The 23,752-nt window shown below is 49.4% G+C and overlaps 1 protein-coding gene across 2 annotated transcripts in view; it reads right to left on the minus strand.

The window, feature by feature from the left end:
* ABTB1 (ankyrin repeat and BTB domain containing 1) overlaps positions 1–23,752 on the minus strand; it is an 870,760-nt gene that overhangs the window by 579,473 nt on the left and 267,535 nt on the right. The window lies entirely within an intron of this gene.

The raw sequence follows: 23,752 nt of genomic DNA on the forward strand, positions 1-23,752 counted from the left end.
GAAAGGGAAGCCTTTGTGCTCCACGTACCTTCCTAGGCTCATCTGTTTTGGGGCACTGATCAATCCCTATGGCTATCAATGCAGAAGACCTTTGTTCTCCATAGTAAAGTTATTTGTTTATTTTTCCTGGCCAATCACCTTCTATGAAGTCCAGTAGGGACAATTGTGTCCCAGTAACTCTGTTTTAGCTACTTGTAGTTACTTTCATAATGTGTCCAGGATGGGCTGATGGCAGCAGATACCTTTTTGGTATTTTCTTTTTCATAGACTTGTGCATTTTAAAATATCTTTTGCTCGGCAGATGCAGTGGACAGAGACTGTCCTGATTGGATGGTGCAAATCCTTGCCATTGGTGGGCTGGGGGCAACTCCGGTCTGGATTCTGGATAAGAAATTGGCTCCTGCGGCCATCGACAGATCATTGTTGGAACCAAGACCCCTACGAAGGAGATCAGCCCGTTGAATATACAGAACTAATTGTTGGAAAAATACCAGCAGCCCTTTCATCACTTTCCCGGCACTTTGATCTCTGGACCGCTGGGAACAACTAGTCTCGATCTCTGCTTGAAGATCCAGCTGTTGGAAGCTCTCAGAACAGTCCCGGAACTTTTCTCTTTGCTGCTTTTCTCTCAGGGACCTCCATGACCCCCTTAGGGGTCCACCTGGAGGCCACAGCGGCGTACACAACGAAACTCATCAAAGCCGCCATACACTTCCTCTCCCCTTCAAGTTGCCTGACCATCGCCAGAGCAATCATCTGAGCAAGACTTGATTATTGTAATGTCCTCCTGGTTGGAACGTCAAAACAAAACCTGGACAGATTACAAGTAATCTAAAAAACAGTGCTCTCCGCGAAGCCTTGAACATCGACAAAAGACACCATATTTCAGCTATGAGAAAAAAAGTTCACTGGCTACCCATTCGGGAAAGAATCATCTTTAAAACATTATCCATCACTCTCAAAGGCCTCTCAAACAATGCCCCCCAATACCTATCCCGGAAAATTGAAAAATCCATGTCAACCAGACCAGTATAATCAACTCATGCAAACAGCCTAACAATACCAAAGGTGAAAAGGATAAGAGGAGGAGGGTCAAGTTCCTGTCGGTCACAGCCAAACACTGGAACTCCCTCCCTCCAGATTTCAGAGCAGAAACCGCCTATTGGCCCTTCCGGAAGGCCCTAAAAATCTGACTTTTCACCTAATCTGACCGGATCTTTCACAAGACTTAAACCACAGACAAGCACAAATCGTTGTGCCCTAGTATCGGTGAAAGGATGTACGATGTTTGCCGCATCTCACTGCATCCGTTTCTGCTAATTAAGTGTAATTGGTTCCAACAGTGCCCTGATGCCCATGGCCTTAGGCACTTTACAAATGTAAAAAAATAAAATACAAAAATAAATAAATAAATGGGACACCCTTTCTTTTTGCTTTGTTTTGAACCCTGTCCTGACCTTTGGGAGTTAAATAAAGCTGTATGCTTGTCCTTTTGCTCATTCTTTCTTAGTGAATTTCTTGTACTTTACATTTGTACACATCACCTTACAGTTCGTTGTATCATAACTTTTTATATAATGCCATTTTGATTACATTTACAATGTGCCTAAGACAAGCTCAGGAAATGCCTTTTATGGATGCACTTTTTTTCCGGAAAATCTGAGGGCGGTTTGCATGTTTGGCCAGATTGGCAAGGGGCTGGGACTGTCCTGTTCCAATCCACATCCCTGGTGCCTGAATGTGTGTTGCTGGGAAGATGCTGTGGCCAGTGTCTATCCAGTGTATTTCCATGATCCGTGGCCAGGTCCCCCATGTACCTCACAGGTTACCAGGCCTCTACTTAGTCGACACCAGCAGCCCCCCTCCTCTCAGCACTGCCCTTGCGAGCCCACTACCTGGCAACTGTGCATCCCACCCTTGGGATTCCTCCGCTCTAGCACTTAGCCAGTGGCCTCCACTTCCATCCTAGGCTCCCACCAGCACTTGGCCTTTCTTCGCTACCCCACCCCATCCATTCATGCACTTCTTTTCAATGCACTTTCACGTCCAAATGCTCTTGTTGCCACTGTTATTTACTCCCCTTACTTCCGCTGCATTTGTGCCTTGTGGCACCTGAAAACACTATTTTGTTGTATAGGCACCTAACAAATGCCAAATAAATAAATAAATAAATAAGATTGCATACCCGCTACCTATTTGAATGGTATAGAATCGTCTCAATTGCGGGCAGGGAGCTTGGCTGCTGTGCCACATGGAGCTGCTTGCAATTTCCCTGGCAGATGTCAATATCACGTTCTGCTTCTGCAGGCCGCCTGTAGTACCAGAGTTGGCCTTGTGCGCCCCCGACACCGTCTTGCTTAAGCAAGTTGCTCTTTGCCAGAGATGTCAGAGGGGTTGGGGCAGGATCAGGATCATTGTGACCATGCAATGAAAATATCACAGTAGCACTGCTGCTCGCCTGGAAATGTTCAAAATAATATTTAAAAAATGGTGCAATTTCTTTCATGTGCATCTTTCCAAACACCACACTGTCCATTTCCACTTTAAATCACTTCCATGACACAGGTACACCCACTTTTAGTACATTAAGCCATCCATAGACACGCTGTACCGTAGGAGCCTACCAGGGTAGCTCAGCAGGTTGACAGACCGATGCTGAGATGTTATATATTCAAAACAAAATGCCGTATCATATCATGTCATAAGTGTTTCAAGGCGCGACGAGGCAAGAGAGGGGGAACAGAGAGAAGACAGAAAATGATCCTACTAGGCCAGGTGTCATTCAGATTGTGCAAGTGCATTGGAAGGGGGAAGGAGGAAAGTGCGGGGGCAAGGGGAAGGGGACAGTGCAGTACATGGCATAATAAATAACAATCAGTAGTGTCCGGCCAGCTGGTGGGAAGTGCAAGGGTAATGCAGACATCAGGTGTCAAGTGCTAGTGGTGGAACTGTAGGGGTAGATAACAGTCCCTAAGTGTGGGGGGTTGGCAGGAAGGCAGTGCAGGTGTGCGACTGGGGGGGGGCTGGTCTTGAGAGCAGGGGGGTTGCCAGGTGACCAGTGCAGGTGACCAGTGCAGTTTCAGTATCGGCCAGGAAGTCAGCAGGGGAGAGGAGGAGACAAGGTAGAAGAAAAGAGAAAGGTTTTGAGGTGCTTCCGGAACCGGAGATGATTCTCCAAGTTTCAGGGAGACGGGGAGGCTGTACCAGAGGTAGGCCCCAGCCGAGGAAAGAGATCTACCACCAAATCGTTGCTCGGAGAAGCGACTGACCGTGAGGGAGTTGGAGGTGGATGAGCGAAGAGCTCGAGAAGGAAGATATTTTGGAAGAGAGAGCTGAAGGTATTGAGGCTCCAGGGCTCAGGCCCCAGAAGGCTTTGTGGACCATACAGAGGGTTTTGAACTTAATCCTTGCAGCCACTGGAAGCCAGTGCAGAGATTTCAGTCCTGGAGAGATACGATCCGTGGGCTTGAGGCCAAGGACTAGTCTCGCAGTCCTGTTCTGAATGAGATGCAGAGGGCGGAGAGTAGAAGCAGGCAGATTTAGAAAGAGGCTGTTGCAATAGTCCAGCCTAGAGAGAACCAGAGCCCTGGAGACATTGAGCACCTGGGGGGAAGGAGAGGAAAGGAAGAATGCCTCTGAGGAGGTGCAGCTGGTAATGTGACTTCTTAGAGATGTCAGAAGTGTGAGGAGAGAATGAGAGTGTGGAGTCGAAGATGACCCCAAGGTTTTTAGCCTCAGAGGTGGGAGCAGGAGGAGGGCCAAGGGAGGCTGGCCAGAGAGTGACAGGAAAGAAGGGAGTAGGTGTTCCAATGAGGAGAATCTCGGTCTTACTGGCATTAAGGCAGAGATCATTGGCAGCACACCACTCCTGGTTGGCGGACAGGCAGTCAGGGATGAGGGAGGGAGAAGAGGTGGCTAAGGGTAGCCTGAAAATGAGCTGAGTTTCGTCCGCATAGCACTGGAATCATAGAAAAAGTGCTATAAAATGTGTTTGGCCAGGGTATGGGTTGAGCTGGTTGCTTTCTTATATTCAGGATGGAGGTGGGGATATTTCTGCCCCTGCAGTGAAAATCAAAGGTTGGCACCCATGAACCCACAGTTTAATTTCCTAATAACTGCACACCAGAAGCATTTATTTGTGATTAACCAGTGTGACAAGCATATAACATCTTTATAAATATAACCTGTGCTAAAACACAGAGGGGCACACAAATAACAGAGTATGTGTGGTGTCTGAGAAAAAAAAAACATTTCAACCAAAACTAGTGAACGCAAGCAGCATTTTCCAATTTGGAAATTATTATATTTTTTTTTATGGAAGTGTGAAATGCGCATTTGGAAAACAATAGTGTGCCTAGCATGTAGAAAGCCTGCATAAAACGCAAAGGAAGGGCACAAAAATTACAGGATATTTGTTGTGGTAGTCCAACAAATATCTGTTTTTGAGACAGCTACTAATAAATAATAATGCAACAAAGAGGTTTTTGAAGTTCTTAATATAATCGTGAAGGCATATGTTATTCCATCTGTTTATAGAGAGGAAATAATTGGGACAAAAAAATATTGGTAAAAATTCAGAGGTTTATAAATATCCCCACCCGGATATCGCCCGCTAGTAGCTCTCCACTGTTGGCCTCCACTACAAGTAGCTCTAGCTAACGTAAAGGTTGGAGACCCCTGGTATAGATCCTTGCCGTTGGTGGGCTTGAACGTGCTTCCAGCCCAAATCTCGATTAAAAGGAGAGCTTCTGCAGATATTTAACAGATCATCGTTAGAGCCAAGACCACTATGCAGAAGTGCAGCCCAATGACGACACAAGGATTACCCCGGAACCTGACCAGCATCAACCTCAATGCTGTCCTGGTCAAGCCCTGCTCCCCCTGTCCTGATCTCAAGAAGGCCCTTGTCAGTGCTTCAACCCTTGGATAGCTGGGAGCAAGCATTCTTGACCCCTGCTCGAGAATCTGTCTCTACTGAGCCGGCAGAAGTGTCCCTGGACCAACCGGTGAACTGACTAGCTCTCTCCTGGGCTACCTTGCAGTCGCCATCGAAAGAGCATCCTTGGAACTTGAGGATCTTCAACTTGTGTAACAAGAAGTCCGCTCCTGCATTTTCTCCCTTCTTACAAGAATGGAAGCTGTGCCCCGCCTGATCCATTATTCATGCACTGAAGATTTTCTGACCATGGGGACTCCTGTTGCAACCCTTCTTTGATCCCTGGAAGGTGTCCTGAGGTGGTATGCCCACCGACGTCTTCATCTTATACCTTGTTTGGGTGTTCTACTGGAAGGTACATATTCCTAAGCACCACGACCAACCGAAACAAAATCCTGCATCTAAAAGTGACCTCTGAGCCTTTCTTGACAGGACCAAACACTGATGTGTATGTCCCCATTGGATTCCAGAACACCAGCAGTGGTCTCTAGAGAAATATGATTTGTGGTGGGGGCTTAGGTTTACATACATGTTTATGCTCTCTCCCCTCCCCCCGTCTCCCTAAATGGTTACATGGCTGTAAAGTCCTATCCCTAATTCACACTTCCCATCTTTAGTCAGTGAAGGCCTGGTCGAGCATCCCTTCCTAGGACTGGGATTGAGTGAATTGAACTTTAGCTAACTTTCTGACTCTTAATAATCATAACCACTGGCAAGACCACTCTCTTCATAAACCTACCTATGAAGTATATAGTTTGGAACTGGTGACGTTTAGGCACAAGTCCTCAAACCATTATAGGGTGGACTTTTTAAGAACCCTGTTCTTTGATTATCCTGAAGTCGTCCTTTTTATTTCTAATGCATCAGAGTACTGTCTTTCACTAGTCATTGAGTCACATGTTACTGGTGTTGCTCTGTGTGGAATCATTGTGGCATGTAGGGAAGGCATGGTATCACAAGTATGACACTGCCACAATGGATACAATTTGTAAAACCTTTATTGAAAATGTTGGGGTCAGAGAAACACCTATATGTTGCTCTACAATTAAGATGGGAGTAGTCTCGAGCATCAAACGATAAGCAAAATAGTCCAAGTGGAGTCTGTCAAATCAAAATGGCCTATACTAACAAAACCTAATGCCTGCCCTATCTCTTGTACAAAAAGTGTAAAAAGGAAAAATAAGTGTTAAAAAGAATAAAGATAGTTGAGCCAGCTCTCCTCCTCACGTTCAACCTCACGGAGTAAGGCTGTACCTGTAGGCAGGAAGACACACTCACTCTAAGCTGTTACAAATCGTGGATTGCGGGCCACCTGAACTTCTATGTCAAAGTTTCTTTCTTGACTTTCAAAATTGTTTCCAACGTAAAGTTCACAAAGGTTTCTCTCTGCCAGGCTCAGACCATACAGCACACAGTTCACGTAGGTCCCCCTCTGTCGGGCTCAAGATCCAGTTCAACACAAACCTGTCTGGGGGCTACCTTCCCCAAAGCTTATTGTACTTCGGGTCTCCCTCAATCGGGTTCGGACCCCCTTCAGCTATCGAAGACTTTCGAATGTGTGTGGCTCTTTTTACAGACCGCAGCAGGACCACTTCGACTTAAAGTTCATGTTTTCTCTCGCTTAATTCATCTTTGCTGTTTGTTCGCCTTTTAGCTTCAAACAATGTACCTTTCACTGAGACTTTCGAATGGGCTACTCCCTTTCGCCAGACCACTCTGTTACTTATATTCGCTGATCTCACAGCTGCCTTTTACTTCAAAGTTCATTCATAGGTTTGCCTTTCTTCGTATCCTTCACTTGTGATATAATGTTTCTACTTCATTCGCTTTAACACACACCAGTCTCTCAGATTGCTTCCCAACTCACCGATTGTGGGCGCTTCTTTCTTGTTTTGCTATTTCCAATTCACGAGTCAAGGCCAGTACCACAGGCCAGGCCTTGACTCCCCAACTCTGCAGTTCACCCGGCAGGGTTGCTGGCATCCTTGAAAAACAATGCAATCTTCCCTTTTGGGATCTGGCCTTCTCAATGTGTCTTTTTTCGCGCCCTGTTGGAGGCAACAACATCCAGTAGGAAACCCTTGGGGTTTTCGGCCCACAGCTCTCGTCCCTTGGTCTGTTGCTCTGCTCCATTAGGTGTGCCTTCATCCCGGAAGTTCTGCTCATACTCGTGTTCCGCCTAGCTTAGAGTGTGTCTTTAGGTGTTGCCTTTTATTCGTGTGAGGAGAGCTAACTGGTATCAGTTGTATGCACTTAGTGTAAAGTGCCTGACTTTATCTGACCCGATTAATGGGACATGTCCAGTACGTTGTAAGAGAGTTGAACAAGTTACTTACCCATGGTAACGTTCTTTCGACTGGTTGTTCCTCCCATATATTCCTTATCTTTGATATTTCCATATCCAGCTTGCTGCTGCGGCAAAGAATTTCAGTAGAGGGCGCTGCGCATCGATGACTGTCGAGTCGATGTCCCTCGAAGGCCTCCGTCTCAATGTCGACGTCATCAGTGGTATACATAGTCGCGCGCAGCATCCGTTGCTCAGTTCCGTTTTGAAGAGTTAGGTATTGTGTAGGATGACACAGCTACTACCCTTGAGGGAGCGCAGACTGTAACTACAAGGGAAGTTGTACTGCGGGGACGGATGGGAGTGGCGATAAGGAATATGTGGGAGGAACATCCAGTCGAAAGAACATTACCATGGGTAAGAAACTTGTTCATCGAATGGATTGTGTCCTCCCATGTATTCCTTATCTTTGATAGACTCCCAAAGCAGTAAAGTATGAAGGAGGAGAGAGTAACATTTTTATCCTTTACGTATGCACAGAATGCAATCCTGCCTTTCCAAATTTAGTTTCCTGGCTGGTGGAGGAATCCAAACTATAGAATCTCGTAAAGGTGTGCGCAGACGACCATGTGCCAGCTGCACAAATGTCTTTTACCGGAACTCCACTTTGAAGAGCTGACGAAGCCGAGATACCCCTGGTACAATGAGCCCTCAGATGTTATGCAGGGTCTCTGCCTGCCAATTTGTAACATTCTATAATAGTTGGAATAATCCACCTTGAAAATGTCTGCTTGGTGATGGCTAGACCTATCTTGTGACTTGTGTATCCTACAAATAATTGGTCTGTTAAATCTTAACTTTGCCAGTCTGCTAATATAGAAGTTTAAAGCACGCTTTGGGTCAAGTCTGTGCAGCCTTTCTTCCTCTTTCCCCGGATGAGGAAGAGGGTAAAATGAAGGCAAGGTTATCTTTTGAGTAATATGAAATTCCGACACAACCTTTGGTAGGAAATTTGGATTCACCTGTAGAACAACTTTATCCTTATGAAAGACAGTGTGAGGGGGTTTGCAGGATAAAGCTTGTAACTCGCTCACCCGCCGTGCAGAAGTTGTTGCCATTAGAAAAACAGTTTTGAAGGTAAGGAATCTCAGCGGGCACAAATGAAGGGGTTCGAAAGGAGTACCCATTAGAAAAAGATTAAATTTAGGTCTCACAGGGAGACTTGAAAATGAGTTGGGTGGTAAACATTGGACAATCCTTTAAAAAATTTAATAAGCAAGGTTATTTTGAAGTATGAGGGTTCCTCAGCAGTGCGTTTAAAAATGGACAGCGCTGCTAGGTAACCCTTAACTGTGCCGATCTGGAGTCCTAAATTTGCTAGGTGTATAAAGGAAAGATAACACTGTCGGTGTATTGCATGAAAAAGGGTCAACATTCTTATCTCTACACCAGCTGCAGAACTTATCCCAATAGCAGCGGTATAGTGATTTGTTTTCTGGCCTTCTGTCGGAAAGCAACACCTCCACTACGTCTTCTGGGAGGCCCCAATCTTTGTATCTCAGCCTCTAGAAACCATCCGTGAAGGCTGAACGTTCAGATATCCGGATGGAGAACCTTACCCTCCTCTCGCAAAAGAAGATCCTCTCTTTGTGGAAGACGAATCGGAGGACAGATGGACATGTCTAGAAGGTCCGGGGTACCACATTCTCCTGGCCCAATCCAGGGCAAATAGGATCATGGACTTCCTGAACTTTCTCAACCTCCTGATTACATGACGAATGACTGGGACCACCACGAACGCATCTCCTAGAACTCCTCTCGGGGGAAATTCCCTTGAGCAGTACAGCTTGCACTTCCAGTTGGCACCGGTCGTGAACAGATCCACTTGAGGGGTTCCCCAAAGGGTGAAAATCTCTTGAAGGACTTCCTGAGCGAGTTCTCACTCGTGGAAGACTGTGCTCTGCCTGCTCAGAGCGTCCGCTGTCGTGTTTTGCTCTCCGGCTAGGTGAACTGCCGACAGAGAGATTTTTTCTTGTATTGCCCCGAACCAGAGCTGCATTGCCTCTCTGCACAATGGTAGTGACCATACACCTCCTCTCTTGTTAAGGTAGTACAGGGCCACTGTGTTGTCCATCATTATCAGGACATTCTTTCCCCGTACAGATGGCAGGAAGGCCTTCAACGCTAGTCTGATTGCCCTCAACTCCAAAAGGTTGATATGTAGTTTGGACTCGGATGGAGAGCAACGACCGCTGATTGTCAGATCGTTGGTGTGGGCTCCCAACCCCGTGAGTGAGGCGTCCCTCACCACTGTTATCTCCGGCCATGGTTGGAAAAAAACGTTCTCCTTTCAAGATGTTCTCCCGACAGGCCTACCACCGAAGGTCCTGTGAGACCCTTCTCAGGATTTGTAGCAGGTCTGACATCCTTCCTGAGAATTGGGACCACTGAGACCTGAGAGCCCATTGGAGAGAACTCATTCTGAGGCGAGCCTCTGGCACCAAAAAAATGCAGGAAGCCACATGGCTGAGCAACCTCAGAAAATCGAAGGCCCTGTAGATGCTGGGCATTTTGGAATTTGGTCACCATCTGCAGAATGTTTTGAGCCCACACCACTGGTGGCGAGGCTTTTCCCACAGATGCATCCAGACTGCCCCAAAGAATTGGAGTCTTTATGATGGTATCATGTGGGACTTCTTGAAGTTGAGGGAGAAGCCCAGCCTGTGAAGGGAGTGATAGGTATAGCTGAGATGTTACAAGGCCTGTTTCGGGGAACTGGTCCTGATCAGCCAATCATCTCGGTAGGGGTAAACACGAATTCCCCCTTTCCTGAGACTTGCTGCCACAACCGCCATCAGTTTGGTGAACACCTTCGGGCGGAGGTCAGCGCAAATAGCAGAACTCAAAACTGATAATGAGAACCACCAATGGCGAACCTCAGGTACTGTCTGTGCTTGCGATGGATCGATACATTAAAGTAAGCATCCTGAAGGTTCAATGATACCATCCAATCCTGAAGCTGGAGGGACTGAAGGATCTGTGAAGGGTTACCATCTTGAACTTGTCCTTCCTGAGGAACTTGTTCAAGTCTGTTAAGTGCAAGATGTGTCTCAATCCTCAGTCTTCTTGGGGATTAGAAAGTGTGTGGAGTACCAAACCTTGTTGCTCTCCGCTACAGGTACTGGTGCTATAGCACCTTTCTCTAGCAGGGTTAGTATCTCCTGCATAAGGGGAGGATCTGGAACTTTGAAAGAGCTGCTCCCCTGTGGATGAATCTGACGCTTTTTTAGAAAGGGAAGGCAGTAACCCAGGGCAACTGTTTCCAATGCTCATGCATCTGAAGTAATAGCCTGCCATTCTGTCAGATGCTGAGACAGCCTGCCTCTTACTGCAGTTTTGTGAACCAAGTCCTCAGAGCGGTTTTGGGGCGGCTGATGCAGTGGCTGATGGTAAGGAAGCTGCTGCTGCTGAGGTCTTAATACTTTATCCCCCTCCACCGCGGGGAATCTTCTTTGGCCTCTTTGAACTGGCTGTCCTCTGCCCCTTCCAAATGTGGAGTAGTGACAAAAGGACCTACCCCTTTAGTGTGTACCCGTGGGGCCGTTTAGAGGTTGTCTGATTGCAGCACCAAGTGATTTGGCTGCGGTCTTAGAAGTTTGTAGTTTCTTCAAACTCTCATCGGCCTTGCTTTCGAATAAATGAGTGCCGTCAACGGGCATGGTGAGGAGGCTGGATTGTACGTCTTGGGCAAATTCTGTCTTTCTCAACCAGGCAAACCTGCGCGCAACTGTACTCGCCGCCATAGCTCTGCTGATACTGTCAGCAGAGTCAAGACCAGTCTGGAGGGATTCGCACATCGCGTCTTTCCCATCCTTGATGATATTTAAAACCGGTCTCGCTCATCCCCTTCGGGTACATGGTCAGCCGTCATGTATAAGCACTTCCAAAGGGTGTGAGTAAACTTTGCCAACGTGCACGTGGCATTAGCCAATTTCAGGGCCATACTTCCAGTCGAAAAAACATTTTTGGCTAGGGCATCGTAACACTTATCATTCCTATCCGGCAGGATTGTAGGATAGGCATTCTTTCAAATGGTTGAGGTGGCGGCTTGAACCATCAGACTCTCTGATGTTGGGTGTTTTGACAAGTAAAATGGATCAGAACTTGAAACACTATATTTTATAGTCACTTCTTTTTGACAGCCGGAATAACTTCAGGTGCCTCCCAGTTGGTAGCCACGTGGTAGCCACGTGCCTATGTAAGGACGCATGGAATGGCACAATTCGGTCCTCTTAATTGGGTCCTCTTGGGATCCCCTGTCCAAAATGTCAGTTAAGTCGTCCTGCTCAAAGACTTTGACTTTTTCTCATAACTTTTTGGCGCTGATAGCATCGATGATGTACCTTTCCACCCCGGTGTTGTCGTGTCTTTCGGCGTCCATGACGTCGACGACTCAGTCCTCAAAGGGACTTTTCCTCGATTTGAGGGATCCTTCCTTAGATCACTCTCTAGGAGTTTTGCCCGCCGGGTCCAAAGATGTGCGGCTTTTACGCTTACGAGGTCTTTCGACCGGAGCATGGCTTTTGGGTGTAGTCGAGAAGGACAAGGCCGCGTTCCCGAACACCTTCAACTCTTCCCACTGGGCTGGTGAGGCAGGTTTAGTGGGGCAAACAACCCGTTCCAGAGAGGAACTGGAAGACGAGGAACATGGTGATATATGGCGCTGTTTCTTTCCATGCCTTGACTATGACGAGTGGTGGGAACCACTTGGCAATCGGGATTGTTTATTCTTTTTTTGGCGAAGAGAAACGGTTCTCGACTCATCAGAAGTTTTTTGTTTTTTCGACAGAGTCGAACAGGATTTATGGATCCTGCCTGCCGCAAGCATGCCTCTGCGGTCTCTCAGGGCTTTCGACGTCATGAACAGGCAGTCCTCACACTCTGATTACGGATGAGTGGCACCCCATGGGGGTCCGTAACTGACATCTTTGCACCGCAGTCAAGGCATTTCTTGAAACCCGACTTCGGAGTGGAAGACGCTGATGACGTAGCCATTCTCTCAAATTCACTGTAAGATTTTACTCGAAGATTTTACTAACGTATCCAAATCATAAGGGCGGAAAGAAGAACTGAAGCCAACGGGCGCTGCGTGTGCTACATATGCCTTTGGTGACATCGACATCTAGACAGAGGCCTACGAGGGACATCGAGTCGACAGGCATCGACGCACATCGTGTTTGTCCCTGTTCCTCCAAATAGGGAGATGGGCTCACTTCTACCTCAACCCACTTTGACAATTCTTTCTGCTTATTAGTTTGAGTAAGGTTGTGGCAGTAGCCACTCCAGAGGCTATTGGTATCAAAAAGCTAGCAGAGAGGAAGTGGAGGGAGAAGTGGTTACTGGTGGTAGTCTTTTCACTGTGTCTTGATGTCAGGAATAAAGGTTGGGGTAGGCGTGGGGTGCTGCAGTTCGTGCGGTTACTCGATATGGAAGTTACTGGGGCAGAGATTCCAATTCCCAGCAGTCCCTGGGCGCTTTGTAGTCCTGTTATTCCGTGCGCTTTGCCATCTGAACTCAATCAGGAGGGCCTTATCAGCCGGCAACGGCGCAAGACAGGTGCGGCTTATTTTGTTGTTTGAGGAGGACAGAGGAGGTTTCGCTGTGCAAGATTCCAGCGTGACGGCTTGATGATTTACAGACTGGAGGGGCACGCAGGTCGGAGAGAGAAAACGCTGCCGGGCTGTTTATTTATGCTGCGTCTTCTTCGTCCGGGTAGTCCCAATGGGCTCCCGGGCTAAAGCTAAGTACTATGGGGAGCGGGCATGATGCTGTGATTTAGGGCTTATCAGTTTTCCCAGTTAAAGTGTGTTTGGGAAGCAATTACCAATGCATTTGTGAACACACGTGCTAAGAGGAAAACGTTTTGAACCTTGGTGAGAACACTGACCTTTCTTTGATAATAGGCATAAACTTGGCATGGAAAAGGTTGCGCAAATCCTGGGCTCAGAAAATATGCATCCTAGTTGACACGTATGGAACAAGTTACTTACCTGTAACTGTTGTTCTCCATCATGGGTCTGGCATGGATTCACATGCTCATGAATATTCCCCGTCGTCAGGCTGGGAATCCTCGGTAAAGAAAAAAGTATCAGTTTTGTTTCTGATCTGTCTTTCTTAGTAGTAACCAATCACTGATCTCTGGGTCATACTGCGGTCATACTGCGCCCAGCCAATGACTGCCCTCTCCCTAAGCCCCGCCCCTGGCAGCCATCCACAGATTTGGTAGCACATAAAGTGGCAGTATGACCAAGTGAAGAGCCACAGAGGGGAAGGAGGGAGGGTTCGCATGTGAATCCATGCCAGACCCATGCTGGAGAACAACAGTTACAGGTAAGTAACTTGTTCCCTCTTCAGCATGGGGTCTGGCATGGATTCACATGCTCCTGAATATAAGAATACATAGCAGTATACACATGCACAACCACGGGAGGTGGCAACAGGCTCAACATTAAGCAATACAACAACTCAACATTAAGCATCTCTTACCTCCTCACCAGGCTCACCTTAAGCGAACAGGTTGCGCAGCACTGCTTGGCCGACCCTGGACTCCTCCCTGGAGTCCCGATTGACGCAGTAGAATCTTGTGAAGGTGTGCGTCGACCTCCACGTAGCAGCCCTGCAGATGTCCAGCAGGGGCACACCAGATAGGAACGCCGTGGTAGCAGCGATCGCTCTGTTCGCATGGGCTCTCGGAAGGCCGGGCAGCGGTCGGTTTGCCAACCGGTGACAGTGCATGATGCAGCCGGAGAGCCATCTGGAAATGGAAGCCTTCGAGAGCGCCTTCCCTTGATTCACAGGTCCAAAGTTCACAAACAGCTGTGATGTCTTCCGAAAACTCTTCGTGGGGTCCACGTAGAACTTCAGCGCTCTAGCTACGTCCAGTGAGTGCAGAGTCCTCTCAGCCTGCGACGAAGGCGACGGGAAGAAAACTGGCAACACCAAGGGCTCGTTGAGGTGGAAGTCCGACGGCACCTTGGGCATAAAGGAGGGGTGCATCCTCAGCACCACCCTTGTGTCGTGAAAAGTCAAGTATGGAGGCTTGCAAGATAGGGCCTGGATCTCTCCCACTCGTTGTGCGGAGGTGATGGCCACGAGAAATGCTGTCTTCCACGACAGGAACTTCAACGGCGCTGAATGCATAAGCTCGAATGGGGCCCCCATGAGCCTGGTCAGTACCACGTTGAGCTCCCACACCGGGGCAGGGGCCTTCACCGTCGGGAACGCTCGGAACAGTCCCTTCATAAATTCCTTCACCAGGCGATGAGTCCACAAGGACGCCCGTCCTGTAGTTCTGGTGTATCGGGAGATGGCAGCCAGATGTATCTTGATGGAGGCGTGAGCCAGTCCAGCTTTGGCCAGCGACAGTACGGCAATACTTGAGGGGCCGTAATCCGCAGAGGGTTAATCTTCTGTGCACAGCATCAGAGAGAGAACCTCTCCCACTTATGTCCATAGCACTTGAGAGTTGAGGACGCCCTGGCTTTTGCAAGAACCTCTCTGCAGTCAGCCGGGATATCGTATCCTCCAAACTCAAGTGCTGCAGGAGCCAAGCCTGCAAGCTCAGCGACTCCGGGTCGTGATGAAGAATGGCGCCTCCTTCTCTGGAGAGAAGATCCGCTTCCGTCGCCAGCTTGATAGGTGGGGACGTTGACAAGTCCAGAAGGTCCGGGAACCAGATCTGTCTCGGCCACGCCGGTGCGACGAGGATCATCCTGCACCTGGATCTCTTGAGCTGGTTGATGAGACGGAGCAGCAACGGCAACGGAGGGAACGCGTACAGGAACAGGCCGTCCCAAGGGAACGAGAAAGCATCGCCATGCTCCTCGGCTGTGTGAACCTGCTGGCGAACCTCTGGCACTTGGAGTTCGTCGCCGTCACAAACAGGTCGATCTAGGGTTTGCCCCATCGTTGAAAGAGCCAATCCACCTGGTCCCGGCGTAGTTCCCACTCGTGGCACGAGCGCAGCTCCCTGCTGAGTGAGTCGGCAATGGTGTTTTTTATCCCTGCCAAGTGGAAGGGAACCAGAAACATCCCCTGGGCGACGGCCCAGTGCCACAGATCCTGGGCCTCCTTGGATAGGGCTGGGGATCTGGTGCCTCCCTGCTTCCGGATGTAGAACATCGTGGTGGTGTTGTCGGTGAAGATCCTCACCACCTTGTCCTTGAGGAACGGAAGGGACGATTTGAGCGCCCAGAACACGGCTCGTAGCTCCAGGATGTTGATGTGGAGAGACCTCTCCTCCGGGAGCCAGAGGCCTCTTGCGTGGAGATCTCAGGTGTGGGCCCCCCATTCCTCCAGGGAGGCATCCGTCGTCACCGTCTCCTGATACGCCGGAGTCTGAAAGTCCGTGCCTGCCGTGAGGTGCACACGGGTATCCCACCATAGAATCGCCCGACGGAACTCCTCGTCGAGCGGGATCCTGTCTTTGAAGCTGCCCGCCGCTTGAATCCAGCAGGCGTCTAGGAACTCTTGTAGCGGACGCATCCGAAGTCTGCAAAGGGACATGCATGAGGACATAATCCCGAGGAGGTACTTGATGGACCTCACCCTGCCACATCCGTGGCTAACAGGTGCTGCACCTTGCCCAAAATGGCCTTCGTCCTTTCTTCCGACGGAGATGCCAATCGCTCCACTCTATCGAGCTTCGCTCCCAGAAACAGTGCTACCTGCGACGGAACCAGGTGGGATTTGGGGTTGTTGATAGTGAATCCCAGTTCCATGAGCAGGTGGACGGTCCTCGCTGTGTGTTCGACGGCAAGTTCTCTTGACCTTGCACGGATTAGCCAGTCGTCCAGGTAGGGGTAGACGTGGATCCCCTGCAGGCGCAGCCGTGTCGCCACTGCAGCGAGGCACTTGATGAACACCCTGGGTGCCGACTTTAATCCGAACGGCAGGGCTCTGAATTGGTAGTGACGCCCCTGGACTACGAATCTGAGGAACTTTCTGTGTCCTTTTAGAATGGGGATGTGGAAGTAAGCAATTTCTGTACCTTGATGTACTTGTTTAACCGAGGCAGGTCCAGGATGCGGCGCCAACCGCCTGTCTTCTTTCTGACGAGGAAGTACCTTGAGTATACTCCGGAGCCCCGGTGCCTCTTGAGGATGAGCTCGATGGCACCTTTCTTGAGCATCGCCCTTACCTCCAACAGCAGTTGAGGGACGTGATTCTCCTTCCTGGCCACGGGAGGAATGCGAGGACACTTGTTTTGAAACTCTAGCGAGTGTCCGCGAGCCAGGATGTCCAGCACCCAACGGTCGGTGGAGATGGACTCCCACACGCTGACGAACGTCGTCAGCCGGCCTCCCACCGGGGTGCTTTGGTGGGGGCCCGACGCTACGGCCGGTTCAGTCCTGCTTGGAAGAGGCCTTGCCACCTTGGCCTCCTTGACGACGGCGGCGAGACCCTCCTTGCTTGCCGTGGCCTCTGTAGGCCTCCTGGGACGAGGAGCGGGCCGCCTGGCGGTACGTAGAAGAGCCACCGCTGGATCCCTTGGAGGCTCCCTGTCTGCCTCCGGAGCTCCGGAAGGGGTGCCGTTGCAGAAGGAATCCTAGGGCTCGGGCTGTCTCTGTGTCGGTCTTGATGGCCTGGAGGGACTCATCCACTGTCTTCCCAAACAGGTTGTTACAGTCGAACGGCATATCCAACACTCTGGTCTGGACGTCCTGGCGAAAGTCCGTAGCCCTGAGCCATCGTCGTCGTCGAAGGCAAACCCCGTTGCCCAGCAGGCGAAATCCGGTATCGGCAATGTCCATTGCCACCGTAATGGCGTGATCCGACGCCACTTCACCTTCCTGCAGAATCTGTAGGGCCTCCGCCCTCTTGTCGTCCAGTAGGAAGTCTAGCAGGGAAGCTATTTTGAACCAGAGCTCCCTGTCGTAACGGGCCATAATCGCTAAGGCATTGGCCGCCTTAATCGTTGTCGCCGCCGACGAGATGACTTGTCATCCCATAGAGTCCAACTTCTTGCCCTCGCTGTCCGGCGGGGAGGTGGAAGTTGAAGCCGCCGCACCCGCCGCTTTCTTCTTGGCTGCTGCCGAGACGACCAAATTCGGCGTAGGCTGGGCCCTGAGGCACAAGGGAGCGGCGTCGGGGACCCGGTACTTCTTCTCATACCTGTCCCTCTTGGCGGGTGTCGTGGAAGGGTTCTTCAGGATAGCCAGCCCTTCGTCCCAGATGTCGTCGAGCAACAGTACAGCGAGGACCGTCTTTCTCCTGGCCTCCCGTCGTTGGTAAAGAAAGCCTTCTTTTTTCTGTTCCTCAGGGCAGAGCAGGAAGAGCTCGGATGCCCTGGCTATCATGGCGTGGAAAGAACCAATTTCGTCGGGCGGAGAGGCCCAAGGGGGGGTGATGAAGGAATGTCCATTGTATCATCGCCACCGTTCTCGTCCGTCCCCGTCGCTGTATCCGTTGCCGTATCATCCCGAGGGTCTGGCGAGGGGGATGAGGGCTCCACAGGCCTTGTGGGCACGAAGGGCGGTGCGGGGTGGACTCTCCTCTGCTTGTTCGGAGGGCTTCCCGATAGTCCAGGTTCTGGATCCTCCGTCGGGGTCCGTGGTAACCTCATCCTTATCTGAGTACATTAGGATTGGATCGCCAACAAAATGGCCGCCGAGCTATACTGGGGATCGGGCAATGGCTGCAACGGGTGGGATGGCTGCTCCACTGGGCCCTTGTCATCGCTATCTTCGATCACATCAGCAGGATCCTTCCCCTGGGTTCGAACCTTCTCGAACATCTCTTTGAGGCCTTCGAACATCACTTTAAGGCTTTTCACGGTTTCCACCAGATCCTCCTCGGAGGCTGAATCCGAGTCCGTAATGGCCACCACCCCCCCTCTTTTTCCACCGGGGTCTTCACAGGGATCTTAACGATGGGCTGGAAAGAGGATTCCCTCCGCTGTGGCAGGGAAACTCTGGGCCCCGAGGCCGCCTCCACTGGCGTAGTCTTCATTTCGCCAGGGCCGCTGCGACAACCTCGATAGAGGCCTTTGCCGGGTGGATCAAGGCCCTCACCACCTTAGGTGCGCCCTGGGCCTTCGCTTTGGGGGGAGGGTCATCGCCCCGCTCCCCCTCGGCTCCATTTGAGATCGACCGGGGTCTCTCCAGAAGCTTACCGGGATGTCACGCCCTGCTTGGCAGCCGAAGAGCCCGACCTTTCCGGGCTCCAGGTGCCCGCGGACTCGCGGTGCATGGCCTTTTGTTTGGCCCCTGTCGCCGCGGCGCCCTCACAGGATTTAGAAGACCGCTCAGACTTTTTCTTCGCCTTCTCACCTGCTGTGCCCTTCTCCAACCAGGCGGCGAGGCGGGAATGACGATCTTGCTTGGTCCGTTCCGATAGGTTCTTGCAGAACGCACAGTCCTTTCCCACATGCGTCTTGTCCTCATGAAGGCAGTTGAGACATCTCGAATGCTCGTCCTCCTTGAAAACATTTTGCAATCCACATCCCCGGCATCTCCTGAACAGCTTGGATCCGGGAGTCGAGCTTCCATTGTCCTGGGCCATGTCCGTTGAGGTAGGCCTCAGGTCTTCTGGAACCTCCAAGAAGCGTAACTCGACGAAAACCTCACCCTTGAGGGGCGTAGAAGAATTCTAAAACAGGTCCCCGTTATCGGAAGTAGAAACAGTGGAGCTTGAGGCTCGATTAAACCGAAAAAAATGAGAAAATCTCCTGAAAAAGTGTGAAAAACACAGTAAAAGCTCGAGAGCTAAAGCACGAGGACTCCCAACACTTGAACGTGAGGAAAAATCTGAGGATGGCTGCCAGGGGAGGGGCTTAGGGAGAGGGCAGTCATTGGCTGGGGGCAGTATGACCCAGAGATCAGTGATTGGTTACTACTAAGAAAGACAGATCAGAAACAAAACTGATACTGATTTTTTCTTTACCGAGGATTCCCGGCCTGACGACAGGGAATATTCATGAGCATGTGAATCCATGCCAGACCCCATGCTGGAGAAATATATTTTAATAGTGACTGTGTTTGAACTTGCTTGCCATATTAGTGTTAGTGTATATTTGTCACGATGCCCGCTCCCGGGGAGCCGTTTCAAGCCCTGCGTCCCCGAAAGCGGACATCCAGTCCCCAAGGAAGGACCCAGCAACCCCATATAAGGGCCCTTTGGACAGTGTCCTGGCGCCTATGGCGCCAGGCTCATAAAAGACATCAGTCCTGGCGCCATAGGCGCCAGGCTCATTATGGTAGTGCTTGGGTGCACTTACCTGATGCAGACCATGCTGCAGGATCCCGGCCTCCTTGAGGCCTGAAAGGAACTACTTTACCTGTGGGACTAATTTACCATCCGGGCGTGGTCGGGGAAGGATACATACCTGATTGGAGGAAGGATACATACCTGGAACTTCTTCCAAGGCTATTTAAACCCCACCCGAACAGCCACACGTGCTTTGCGTTGTTCTGCATCTAGCAGCTGGACGCTCACTGTGTCTTCTCCTGCATCCTGCCTTCTGCCACGCCTGCCAGCATCCTGGATCACCTGCAAAGGAAGAGAAGAAGAGAACAGAAGAAGGAAAAGTCCTTACCTAATAAATCCGCATACCGGAGACATCTCGCCGACAATCCTGAAAAGGAAGACTTTAATTTAAAAGCTCATTGCGTCGATCGCTGCAGCGCCGCATTCCACTCACCTTTACAGGGCGCCTCCATGTTCAGCAGCGATCATCCGGATTCGCAGTCACGCCCCAGCGCCTAGGGAGAAAAAGACCAGAACAAAAGGTGAGAGAGAGAAGGGAATAAGGAAAGCTAAATCTCCATGTTAAGACTTACCTGTTGATTCATTCCCTCTTCATTTCGGGTCCGCGCCGCATCCTGGCATTTCCGGACCCCGGCCCCTATGGGGAAAAAGACATCAGCGTTAATGAGCGAATGAAAAGACATTACCAAAAAATGCTCATTAAAGACTTACCTGATTTCTACAAGGATTTCACCTCTCATCTCGGGTCGGTGCCTGTTCCCCGGCATTCCGTACCCCGGCCCCTATGGGGAAAAAGACACTAGCATTAGTATATTAATGCATGGACACAAGGGGAACCTCTTATCAAAAAAAACTTACCTGGAAGCCAAGCAAGTTTGGTTCTCACCAATCCGAAAATCCAGTGAAGTAACTGGATACCAACGTACCCCTGCATTAGAAGCAGGATGGAGAGCTCGTCCTTCCAGACCCTAAGGTGAGACGCTGCAAGAAATCACAGAAGGGTTTCGAGGAGGGTGAGAGGGGAAAGTGGGAGGCCGATTGCATTACCCCGCAAACAGTTAATCCCCTATTTTCGCCCACAGAAGGATACTTCTGCGAGCCAGACAAGCCAGATTTGGGGGCCCGGTCCAGTCCGTCTTCCGAACCCTGCGCATCACCTTAGAAGAGGTCACAGCAGCACGAACCAGGCCAGCGCCTCCGTGGGAGTCAGGTGAGCGTAACAATATTACAAAGTGTGTTTTTAAATAAATAATTATATACTTTTATACCCAAGCTCTGGTCAGTGTTTGCTTGTGCTACTGTATTTTGGTACCTATCTTGTATACTCTATATACTGTCTAACTCTTCTTGAGAGAAGTCCGGCTGCTCAGCCACAGCTACCAGGTAAATCTGGGTGGTACAGACTGCTACCAATTGGGTTTACTGCCAACACCTGTAGTCCTAAGCCTTTTGCAGTGGTCCCTAAGGGAACTGCACAGGTTTCTGCCTAACACCAATGTGCTAAAGGCTCTTCAAGAGATTCAGGTAGAATTGGCTCATGCTCGACAAGAATTTACCACGTTAAAAGCACAGAGTCTAGTAGCTCAAAGTACTCCATTAGAGGGGACTAGTGTAAATCCAGATATGGAAGCTTCTATGAGTCGAAATTCCACCGTAATTGTGCAACCTCCCAGTAGTGTACCATTGGCAGCTCCCGAACGGTTCTGGGGGGATCCCAGGAAATATATGATGTTTCTCACTCAATGTCGACTCCATTTCCTATGTAAACGTACAGCGTTTGAGACGATTCAGGCAAGAACAGCATTCGTTATCTCTTATTTGACTGGAGATTCGGCGGCCTGGACTATGCCACTGGTTCAAAAAGATGACCCCTTGTTATATAATTGGGATGGTTTTCTGATGGGAATTTGGCAGACTGTTTGATAGGCGGGAGGTGTCACTAGCACAAGATAAAGAATTATTAGGATTAAGACAGGGATCACGTGATCTGGTAACATACGTGACACAGTTCAATAGGTTGGTGATTGAGACAGATTAGCCAGTGGCAAAACAAACAGTGCTCTTTTACCAGGGGCTACGGGAGGAATTGAAAGATGCCATTGCCCAGGTAGAGCCGCAAACCTGGTAACTGTACGGCCACGATAGATCTTGCCTTAACATCAGATCATCGAATGAGTGAGAGGAAAGGAGACAAGAAAAGACCGGACCCAGTACCTTTTGTAAGATTAGACAGGAGTCGAGGTGGCAGGGCCGGTGAGGTGGAAAAAATGCAGATTGAGAGTATAAGAGGGCCATTGACTGCGGCAGAAAAAGAACAACGTAAGAGTAACAACTTGTGTCTATATTGTGGACAGTCAGGTCATTTTATGTGCACATGCACTAATACTCCTCAAAAAAGTGTTGGGGGTAAGAAGGAAGTGGGAAAAGACATGGGCCGGACTCAGAGGGAACAGAGGTGACAGGTCCAAAAGTTGCAAGGTTCCCGAGATGGGTGGCAAATACGGTGGGGAATAAGACCTTGCATTTGTACATTTTGGTTACGCTATGTTTCGCGATGACTAGGCAGGTGGTTCTAGCTATGGTGGATTCAGGAGCTACGGGCAATTTCATTGATATTACCATGGCAGAACAGTTGGGATTGCCGCTACAGGACAAACAGCGAGTGGAAGGAGTTCAGTCAGTCGATGGGTCTCCCTTAGTTTCGGGTCCTATTCGAAAACAAACTACGGCTTTGCGCATGATATGTGACTTCGGTCATAGTGAGGAGATTACCTTTGATTTGATAGCAGCACCGCAGTTTGGTTTGATTTTGGGTATGTCTTGGTTGGTACAACATAATCCAAGGATTGATTTGAAAAAACAAACAGTTTGGTTTGTGAGCAAAGGTGTCAGTCACACATGGTGCCGGATTTGGGTCCCGCAGGTTCTTTGGCGGACCAGAGGCATGTAGGGCAGGTGGTGGGAGCAACAGGTTCAGAGATTCCGCTACAGTACAGGGATTTTGGTACAGTCTTTGAAAAGGGTGGGGCAGAAAGGTTACCTCCCCACCGACCCTATGATTGTGTAATTGAATTGGAGGCTGGGGCCAAGTTGCCTTGCAGTCGAATCTACGCACTCACGGAAAAGGAAAATCAATATTTGAGGGAGTATTTGGATGACATGCTGGAAAAAGGATTTATTAGGCATTCCACATCCCCTGTCTCTTCACTTTTATTTTTTGTTCCTAAGAAGGAAGGGACCTTACGGACATGTATTGATTATAGGACATTAAACAAGGTAACTGTAAAAAATAGATTTCCATTGCTATTAATTTCTGTTCTGTTAAATCAGGTGAAATCAGCACAGATCTATACTAAGTTGGACCTAAGGGGAGCATATCATTTGATAAGAGTACAAGAGGGGGATGAGTGGAAGACTGCTTTTCGGACTAAGTTTGGTTTGTTTGAGTATCTGGTCATGCCTTTTGGATTATGTAATGTGCCAGCAGCTTTTCAGTTTTTTATGCAAGAGGTTTTGAGAGAATTCATTGGTGTTTTTGTGATTGTCTATATATATAGACGACATTTTGATTTATTCAGCATCTCAGGAGCAACATGTAAAACATGTAAGAGTGGTGTCAAAACGGTTACAGGAGTACCAATTGTGTGTGAAATTGGAGAAGTGTGCTTTCCACACTGTTCAGGTTGAATTTGTAGGATTTATACTGACTCCTGCAGGCATTTTAATGGACCCAAGGAAGGTACAGGCAGTTACAGAGTGGCCTTCGCCTCAGTGCATAAAGGATATACAATCCTTTTTAGGATTTGCTAACTTCTACAGGCGTTTCATTAGCAATTTCTCGAAAATAGTAACACCTATCACCCAGTTACTCAGAAAAGCAGTGAGATTTACGTGGAGTCAAGAAGCAGAGCGAGCTTTTCAGGAATTAAAAGGGGCGTTCACTACCGCCACAGTGTTGAAACATCCAGACACGGCAAGAGCATTCCAAGTAGAGACGGATGCTAGCAACGTGGCGATAGGGGCCATCTTATCGCAGAAGGAAGATGAAGGAGTATGGCATCCGGTAGCATTCTACTCCCGGAAATTATCTAGCTGTGAGCAGAATTACTTCATCACTGACAAGTGTTTTTTGCGATCAGACAGAGGAGCACGACTTTACCAGGTCAATCACTGGAGTCGATGCTGGTCACCTGCAGGAGTCGTCCTCAGGTTATCAGAGGGGCTCCTCTTTTTTTGTAGAAGTCTTTGTTCCAACGATAATCTCT

The sequence above is a fragment of the Ambystoma mexicanum genome, chromosome 2p, assembly GCF_040938575.1.
Source record: "Ambystoma mexicanum isolate Mex_15411 chromosome 2p, UKY_AmexF1_1, whole genome shotgun sequence".
Lineage (NCBI taxonomy): Eukaryota > Metazoa > Chordata > Amphibia > Caudata > Ambystomatidae > Ambystoma > Ambystoma mexicanum.